Source organism: Chiloscyllium punctatum, chromosome 1 (assembly GCF_047496795.1).
Source record: "Chiloscyllium punctatum isolate Juve2018m chromosome 1, sChiPun1.3, whole genome shotgun sequence".
Taxonomy (NCBI): Eukaryota; Metazoa; Chordata; class Chondrichthyes; order Orectolobiformes; family Hemiscylliidae; genus Chiloscyllium; species Chiloscyllium punctatum.
The window spans coordinates 91,170,852-91,179,998 of NC_092739.1; the positions used below are offsets into that span (position 1 = coordinate 91,170,852).

Sequence of the window (9,147 nt, forward strand, 5' to 3'; positions counted from 1 at the left end):
AATTCACCTGACCTGCACATCTTTGGACTGTGGGAGGAAACCGGAGCACCCGGAGGAAACCCGGAGGAGACACAGGGAGAATGTGCAAACTCCACACAGTCAGTCGCCTGAGGCGGGAATGTGACTCAATAGCCAGATCAAGAAATGCAAGTAGAGAAAATTATCTAGTAGTGACAACAAGGTAATGACAAAACAGATTGCAAATGGTCTAGAATCTGAATAGCACATAGAATAGAATTCCAGAGAACAGCAGATATTAAATATACATAACAGCAATCACTAAAGAAGCAATTCTGCAATTAGCAATCATTATGATATTACATAGATAGACTTTTGCACCTTCAAATAAATAAGTGCTAAAAGCTCATGGTCCTCTTTGCTATCACTTTCTTCCCTTTCTTGTGCACACCAGCCAAAACTTCCCAAGATATGGGCGGCACGGTGGCACAGTGGTTAGCACTGCTGCCTCACAGCGCCAGAGACCCGGGTTCAATTCCTGACTCAGGTAACTGACTGTGTGGAGTTTGCACGTTCTCCCCGTGTCTGCGTGGGTTTCCTCCGGGTGCTCCGGTTTCCTCCCACAGTCCAAAGATGTGCAGGTCAGGTGAACTGGCCATGCTAAATTGCCCGTAGTGTTAGGTAAAGGGGTAAATGTAGATGTAGGGGTATGGGTGGGTTACGCTTCGGCGGGGCGGTGTGGACTTGTTGGGCCGAAGGGCCTGTTTCCACGCTGTAAGTAATCTAATATCCACTACTCCCCACTTTGTAAATTTAATTTTTTTGTGAAATAAAAATATTTGCATTCTAGGAGTCTTTTCCTGAGTAGTTCAATGATTCTCTATAGAAAGCGATGCCCAGCTTGCAAATTCTTCAAGCAGAATAGGGAAATGAAAATACAAGTGACTAAACGAAGGATCAACAGCCTGCAGAATTAGCAGGCTTCTGGATAGAGAAATGTCAATCAAACCAAAATAACCATGCAATGATGGGACATATCACATTCCTGTTTAATGATCACTGCTATCCATTACAACCCCTACCACTTAAACTGTCCACGCTTAGCAGGGCAGCAGCTCTGGACAGATGGCATAAACCATTTGCCATTACCATGAGTCAATTACAAAGACGTCACTTATAACATATTAAGAGCAGAAACTATTTTGGGCAGCTCAAAAAATACTTACCCTGCAATTAGTAACTTAAAAGGCTTTGCTAATTTCAGGCAAAGTATGGTCTTCAAGCAATTTTGAATGAGCCATTTACATTTCATTAACATGCAATCCCCTCAGAGATGAGCAACTACCAACACTTAAAAAGCAGTCACAATATGAGAATTTTCTTTTCTTCACCCAATTGTTGGTTGTTTTTGTTTATAGTTTTACCATGCTCTGTGTAACAGTGGAACTCATGTTAACAGCAATCCTAAACAGAAGGTCAACGGCATCAAATACATGAGAACATCTGGAAGTTCCCCTCCAAGCCACTCACCATCCTGACTTGGAAATATATCAATGTTCCTTCACTGTCACTGGATCAATATCCTGGAATTCACTCCCTAAGGGCTTTGTAAGTCAACTCACAACAGGTGGACTGTAGCGGTTTAAGGCAGCAGCTCACAACCACCTTCTTAAGAGCAATAAGGGATGAGCAATAAATGCTGACCAGTCAGCAACTCGCATGCCCCACCATTTGAATAGTAAAAACAATCCTGGATATCTGGCCAAGTGAACGTAAAAAAAATCCTACAACACTTCACTTTTGAAGAGGTGACAAAGAAGATTGATGAAGGCAGAGCAGTAGGCGCTGTCTGTATGGACTTCAGCATAGCAGTCGACAAGGTTCTGCATGGTAGACTGGTTAGCAAGGTTAGATCATCTGGGATCCAGGAACAACTAGCCAATTGCATACAAGTTTAGCTTGAAGGTAGGAGACAGAAGGTGGTGGTGAAGGGTTGTTTTCCAGACTGGAGGCCTGTGACCAGTGATATTCCACGGTCTGCTATTGTTGATCATTTATATAAACAATTTGGATGGGAATTTAGGAAGCATGGTGAGTAAGCTTGCGGTTGACACCAAACTTGGTGGCTTTTTCGACAGTGAAGAAGGCTATCTAAGATTATGAAGGGGTCTTCTTCAATTGGGCCAATAGCCAAAGAATTGACAGGTTTAATTTAATTTGGATGAATGGGAGGTGTTGCATTTTGATAAAGCAAACCAGAGTAGGGTCCTGGGGAGTGTTGCCGAACAAGGAGACGAAGGGGTACAGGTGCATATTCCTCGGTCTTGAAAGTGGAGTGGCAGGTAAACAGAGTGCTGAAGGTGCTTGGTATGTTTATCCTTATTGGACAGTGCATTGAATATAGTTGAGAGGTCATGTTGTGGCAGTACAAGACATTGGTGAGGCCACATTTGAAATACTGCGTACAATTCTGGTCACCCTTCCATAGGGAGGATGTTGTTAAACTTGAGGGGGTACAGAAAACACTAGCTGGGACTAGATGTTGCTGGGACTGGAGGGTTTGAATTATAGGTAGAAGCTGAATAGAGGTTTATAAAATCATGAGGGCTACGGATAAGATGAATAGCCGAGACCTTTTTCTGAGGGAAGGGGAGTCCAAAACAGAGGACATAGGTATAAGGTGAGAGGGGAAAGATTTAAAAAGGACCCGAGTTTGAATCCAGCCTTGGACAGCTGTCTGCTTTGAGTTTGCACATTCTCCCCGTGTCTGCGTGGATTTGCTCTGGATGGTCTGGTTTCTTCCCACAATCCAGGAAAACAGATGGGAGATGTTAGGACTATTTTCCTCGGAGGAAAGGCAGTTGATAGGAGATGTAATAGAGGCATTCAGAATCATGAGGGCTCAGGGCAGAGGTGAAAGGGAGAAACTATTTCTACTCTGGAAAGGATTGCAATCATGAGTCCACAGATTTAAATGAATTAGAATCTAATTTATTACCATACTAAAAGTGCACTCCTTAGAAAAGTGGAAAAAAAAATTATCAGACATTTGGTGTCTCTGGCCCTCTTCTGAACAGTCATTGTACATAATATAATGAACAAAGAGTTTCTTGAAATGTATCTATCAAAAATGCATTGTTCAATCACGAACAAGGGAAATTAAATACAATCACATCAGTCTGTCAAACACTGAGTATTTTTAAAAACAATCCAAAAATAGATAGCATTTCAAGGTTAAAAAAAAGCATGAATGTTTTAAGTATAAAATGACAAACATTATCATTCTAGTAAGATGGCTTCAAAAAAAATTGATGTAAGTCCTCAAATGAAAAGGAGCACTGCAGATGTTGGAAATCTGAAACAAAAACAGAAATTGTTGGAAAACTCAGCAGGTCTGGCAGTATCTGTGGAGAGAAAATAGAGTAAATGTTTTGCCATTCTTCAGAACTGATAGCAACTGGGAAAAAGCTGTATTTATCTTTTTTATCAGTTCTGAAAAAGGGTTACTGGACTCAAAACATTTTGTGGGTTTTCTCACCATTGATGCTGCCAAAACTTCTTAACCAAAATCCTACTCACTGAAATATTTTGGAAAGACAGCCATTAAATAGGGGTCTTACGTAAATGCAACAAGCATTACATTTCAAAAGCCCAAATAACTTTGGATTTCCTGATATTACTTACGTCTTACTAATTGGTCCTGTATTAGATAGAGGTCTACATACACTAAAGAAATGACCACAGCAGTATTTCAGCTATTTATTGAACATACAGCATCATACAGTGCCCTGATGAAAAGTTATGCCCAAAACATCAACTTTCTTCTCCTCAGATGCTACCTGACCTGCTGTGCTTTTTCCAGCACCATATTTTGTTGTTTCTGACTTCTGCAGCAGCTGCAGTCCACATAGAAGATGGTGTGCACAGCCCAGACCATCACAGAAGCCAACCTTCCATCCAAGGACTCCATTTACATGCCTCGGGTGCCGTGGAAAGGGTTCTATCATCAAAGACCCATCATACCCCAGTAATGATCTCCTACAACCTCTTCTATCAGGCAGAAGATACAGAAGCCTGAACGCACACACCAGCAGGTTCAGGAACAGCTTCTTCCCGGCTGTTATTAGATTGATGAATGGACTCTCCAGCCTCAAATAATGCTGATCTTGCTAACGTTGATCTCACCTAGCATAGGCCCTGTGCAATGTAACTTGTATGCCTTTTCTAAGTCTTTTGACCTGTATATTCTCATTGACTATGATCTGCCTGTACTGCTGATAAACAAAGCTTTTCACGATACATTGGTATATGTGACAATAAACCCTAACTTAGACCATATACTATAACCTGCCCCTCAGCTCTGATGCTTTTTATGCCTATTATTATTTCTCTCTTCAGGTTAAATCAATGTACTTCTTCAGTAAGACCTGGACAATAGCCAGATTTGAGATAAGAAGTGATTAGTAACATGTGTTGATGGAAATCTTGGGTCCCCAATCCTGATGAAAGGCTCCAACCTAAAACGTCGACTCCCCTGTAGCTCTGATGTTGCTTTTTCAAGCTCCACGCTTTATTGACTCTGACTTTCCAGCATCTGCAGCCCTCACTATCTTATAAGTAACATGTGCACCACACAAGTGCCAGAAAATGACCATATCCAACAAGACAGCATCTGACCATTGCTCCTTAACAATGATAGCATTACTATCACTGGGACTCCCACTACTAACATCTTGGGGTTATCACTGACCAGAACATAATCTAGCCCATATGAATACCGTGGCTACAAAAGCAAGTCAGAGGTTGGGAATCATACAGTAATAACTCACCTCCTGACTCCCCAAAGCTTGTCCACCTTTACAAGGCACAACTCAGGAATGCAATAGGTGCAGCTCCAGGACAAAGCAACTCATTTGGCATCACATTCATTCACTCCACCACCAACACAGTCGCAACAGTGTATACCAACTACAAAATGTACTGCAGAAATTCACCAAAGCTTTTCACACAGTACCTTTCAAACCCATGGCCACTTCCATCTAGAAGGACCAGGGCAGCAGATACATGGGAACACCGCCACCTGCAAGATCCCCTCCAAGCCCTTCACCATCCTGACTTGGAAACATATCGCATTCCTTTACTGTCACTGGTATAAAATCTTAGAATTGCCTCTGCAGGGGCATTGTGTGTTAACCTAAAGCAGGTAGGTTGCAGCGGTTCAAGAATGCAGTTCACCACCACCCTCTCAAGGGACTAGGATTGGGTAATAAATCCTGGCCAGCCAGCAATGCCCATTTCCTGTCTAACAAAAAACAAACTGTAAGTGTGCTCTTTGGCCTTAACATAAAATAGAGATGTACAGGGCAGAAACAGATCTTTTGGTCCAACTCATCCACGTCGATCAGATATCCTAGATAAATCTCGTCCTCTTTGCCAGCATTTGGCCCATATCCCTCTAAACCCTTCCTATTCGTATAACCATCCAGATACCTTTTAAATGCTGAAATGGTGAGGGTGCCTCATCATTTTAGCTTGAGATTCTCTCAGGTCCTCTGATAGCAGATTGCAGCTGTAAGTAATGCATTAAGTAGGAGTATGCCCCACAGTCTCTTGTAGGGGCACTACACAGATGTTCCAGAGCAGCACAGGTTTAAACAGATGGAAATAAATTGGTAAAAGAAAGCGGCTCTGGTGAGGGTGACGGTCATGAGAAAAACATCGCCTGGAAACATTAGGCCAGAATGGTCCGCAGCAAGGGTCTGTGTGTGTGTGTGTGTGGGGGGGGGGGGCACTGCAGAAAGTTTAAAAGGTGCAGTAAGAACCAACATCAAATAAACCCACAACTTACACTGATCTAGCGCCTTTGAAGTAAAATGTTTCAAATCTTTTGATTCAAGTTTGACTCAAGCTAAATTTTAACATTCACCTCCTGGATCCGAGCTCTAGTCTCCTCGTTCGAATTTGTGTAAAACTTTGTTTCACATCAGGAGCATAGGATTCCCCGCTCACAGCCAGAACATACTGCGGCTCCGCCAGCGACCCCATCCCGGTCCGGGATCAGCTCCAGCTGCTCCGGGAAATGATCCGTAAAAGGTCCCCGAACAGCTTCCGGGCGCCGACACTGAGACACACCTTCTGCCCTTCCTCCCCACTCTCTGCCTGCCTCCCGAACCCTTTCTCCCCACCACCCAGTCTATCCTTCATGCTCTGTCCCCCTCCTTTCCCCCGTTTCACCCTCCTCCCTCTCTTTCACTCCCTTCTCACCCTCTTTTCATTTTGTCCTTCCCTTGATCCCTGTCCCACTTCTCTCCAGCCCTTTCCTCCTTTAACCATTTCTCCTTCTCGCTCCAGCTCCCCCCCTTTACCTGTGCTCGATTCTCCACTCGCAATATCCCCTTGACTCTATATTTTCTCCTTCCTAATCCCTATTCTTTAAGTCATATTGCTTCTGAATTTTGTTAGCGATCAGTTTAAAATGAGTGCTCTGTGTGCTGTCTATTCTGCCGCATAATTTAGTTTCTCCTTATATTTCTTATCGATATCATTCATTCTGAATTAGGACAAGCAGTATATCAACTGGCAGGAATATTCAGTCCTCATTCACATCCTGTGAGGATTTAAGGATTGTCAGCACAGTCTACACAATTCCTAACTTTATTTCCATCTCTGTGCAATCCAGAGACAATGAAAAGATCAAGTATTCCTCTAAATCATGTCATTTCAGAGTACTTCACACTCAAGACCATACTTCACTTATCAGGGAGTCAGTCTTGCTTTTGGACTTTTACTGTGGAAACAAGAAAAAATATTGGGAGAAGTGTGAATTTCAATAAATTGGAAGCCACTGACAATTTTTGTTTCTTAAGGATTCATCAGACAAGATTTAGGAAGTTTTCTACACCTATGCCCTCAATGATAGCATACAATTTAAACAAAAATAGTTTAAAAACATCTCAACATAAAGGGAAAGAAACAAAAGGATAATTATTTATATTGTTCTATTTTTACAGCTGGTATTGATGGTGACAGGATGCCAAGTGCTCCAACCTTCAAATAAACTGCAAGAAACCTGTTTCATAATAAGCTTGTTAAACTGAAGCATTTCAAGTTTATTTTCCAGCTAACTTCTTTTTCTTCATTAGACCCTTTTTTTCTGCACTGCTTAATGGTCTCACAGACCTGACTCCAATCTGCATTCCCACTTCCCCTCACCATTTCCTGAAATGTTTTATCAAAGTGGATCCTCCAGTGGAAAATCTCCCTTCATTGCCTAAAATCTGACCTCTGTGGAATAGTATCAGACTGAAGCATCAAACTCAGGATGACAAATAAATGCAAAGTATCTAGCTCATCAGATGTGTCCTGATAAATCTATCATTCACTAATCCCGCAGAATATCACAGGCTGATTTCTTTGCAAGCATTCCTTGTATAAGTCAGTTCATGGAATCAGGAGAAAGTGAGGACTGCAGATGCTGGAGATCAGAGCTGAAAAATGTGTTGCTGGAAAAACACAGCAGGTCAGACAGCATCCAAAGAGCAGGCGAATCGACGTTTCGGGCATAAGCCCTTCTTCAGAAAAGGCTTATGCCCGAAACGTCGATTCTCCTGCTCCTTGGATGCAGCCTGACCTGCTGCGCCTGTCCAACAACACATTTTTCAGTTCATGGAATCAGCCTAATATTCTCATGAAAATACTTTGATTGGTCCAGGGGCTAAAAGTAATCTTCTGAGGATATAATGTTAAAGACAGACAATCTACCTCTTTAGCACCAGTAACAAGGGACAATCCAACTATCCAAATGAGAAAATGCTGAAAAATCTCAGCAGGTCTGGCAGCATCTGTAAGGAGAGAAAAGAGCTGACGTTTTGAGTCTAACTGACCCTTTGTCAAACCTAGAAAAAGGGAGAAATAGGGAGGTATTTATACAAGGCTGAGAGAAGGTGAGTCATGGCTCCAGAAGCAAAGGTAGCAATAAAGAGGTGATAATGACAGTGCATAGAGAGATTATAGGGAGATTAGGAGCTGTGAATGACCAAGGCTGAAGCCAGTGCTATGTGACAAAATACGTGGGGGATTGGGGGGGGGGGGGGGGGGATGGGTGAAGCAGAGGCAAAATGGAAAACAGGGGAGAGGAAAAAGGTGATGAGAGAGTGGGGAGCAAGAGAAAGAGAGACAATCAAGAAATAAGAGGTACAGAACTGAAAAAAATATTTAAAAAGATAAATAAAATAAGTGAAATAAAATTATGGAGCAGAATGAAAACAGAGGGGTCGAGACGGAATAATCATCTGAAGTTGTTGAATTCAATGTTGAGACCGGCAGGCTGTAATGTGCCTAATCGGAAGATGAGATGCTGTTCCTCCAGTTTGCGTTGACCTTCACTGGAACATTGCAGCAGGCCAAGGACAGACACGTGGGCATGGGAACAGGATTGTGTGTTGAAGTGGCAAGCCACGGGAAGGTCCGGGACCTGATTGCGTACAGACCGAAGGTCCAACTATCTAGATCTGAGGAAGGATTACTGGACCGAAACGTTAACTCTGATTTCTCTCCACAGATGCTGTCAGACCTGCTGAGCTTTTTCTAGCAATTTCTGTTGTGGTGACTATCCAATTATTTTGTATTTTGAATTTTGTGAGAAGAAACATGAAATTTTAAGTATTCCATTTTCTCATTTTTTTCTCTCAATCCATTTTTTAAAATCTGTATTTCTCTTGCTGTGCATTACTTAATATGGAATGCATTTCTTTTAATTCAGTCTGCTCAGTCTTTCTGTGTTATTTCCCAATTCTAAAATCTCATTTGTTGACACATATAGTTGGCTGCCCCGTGCACTCAGATTTCATATATCATTGCCCTTACGTAGCACTTTCATCAACTTTGTGGGCAGAGATGTTCTGAACTAGAAGGTGCAGTGGGCAAGCATCACTAATGATAGATAACATTAGATTACGGAAAAAGATGCTTCGGTCCAACTTGTCCATGCCAACCAGATATCCCAACCCAATCTAGTCCCACCCACCAGCACCTGGCCCATATCCCTCTCAACCCTTTCTATTCATATACTTATCGAGAAGCCTTTTAAATGTTGCAATTGTACTAGCCTCCAACACTTACTTTGGCAGTTAATTCCACACAGTGCTGTACATCTCTATGGTTCGATGACCTCCCCTGCAAATTCTGGCT

At 42.3% G+C, this 9,147-nt stretch overlaps 1 protein-coding gene across 4 annotated transcripts in view; it reads right to left on the bottom strand.

Annotated features, from left to right (window-relative positions):
- The window catches only part of rnf180a (ring finger protein 180a), a 146,810-nt gene extending 140,755 nt beyond the window's left edge, over nt 1-6,055 (bottom strand). For 3 of the 4 annotated variants that reach the window (XM_072570886.1, XM_072570896.1, XM_072570872.1), the window contains exon 1: nt 5,885-6,055. The gene's annotated coding sequence lies outside the window, so the exon portion shown is untranslated. Of the gene's footprint in view, nt 1-5,806 lie in introns of all 4 variants that reach the window. The other variant, XM_072570876.1, reaches the window with a different exon arrangement.
- Between the last annotated feature and the right edge of the window lie 3,092 nt (nt 6,056-9,147).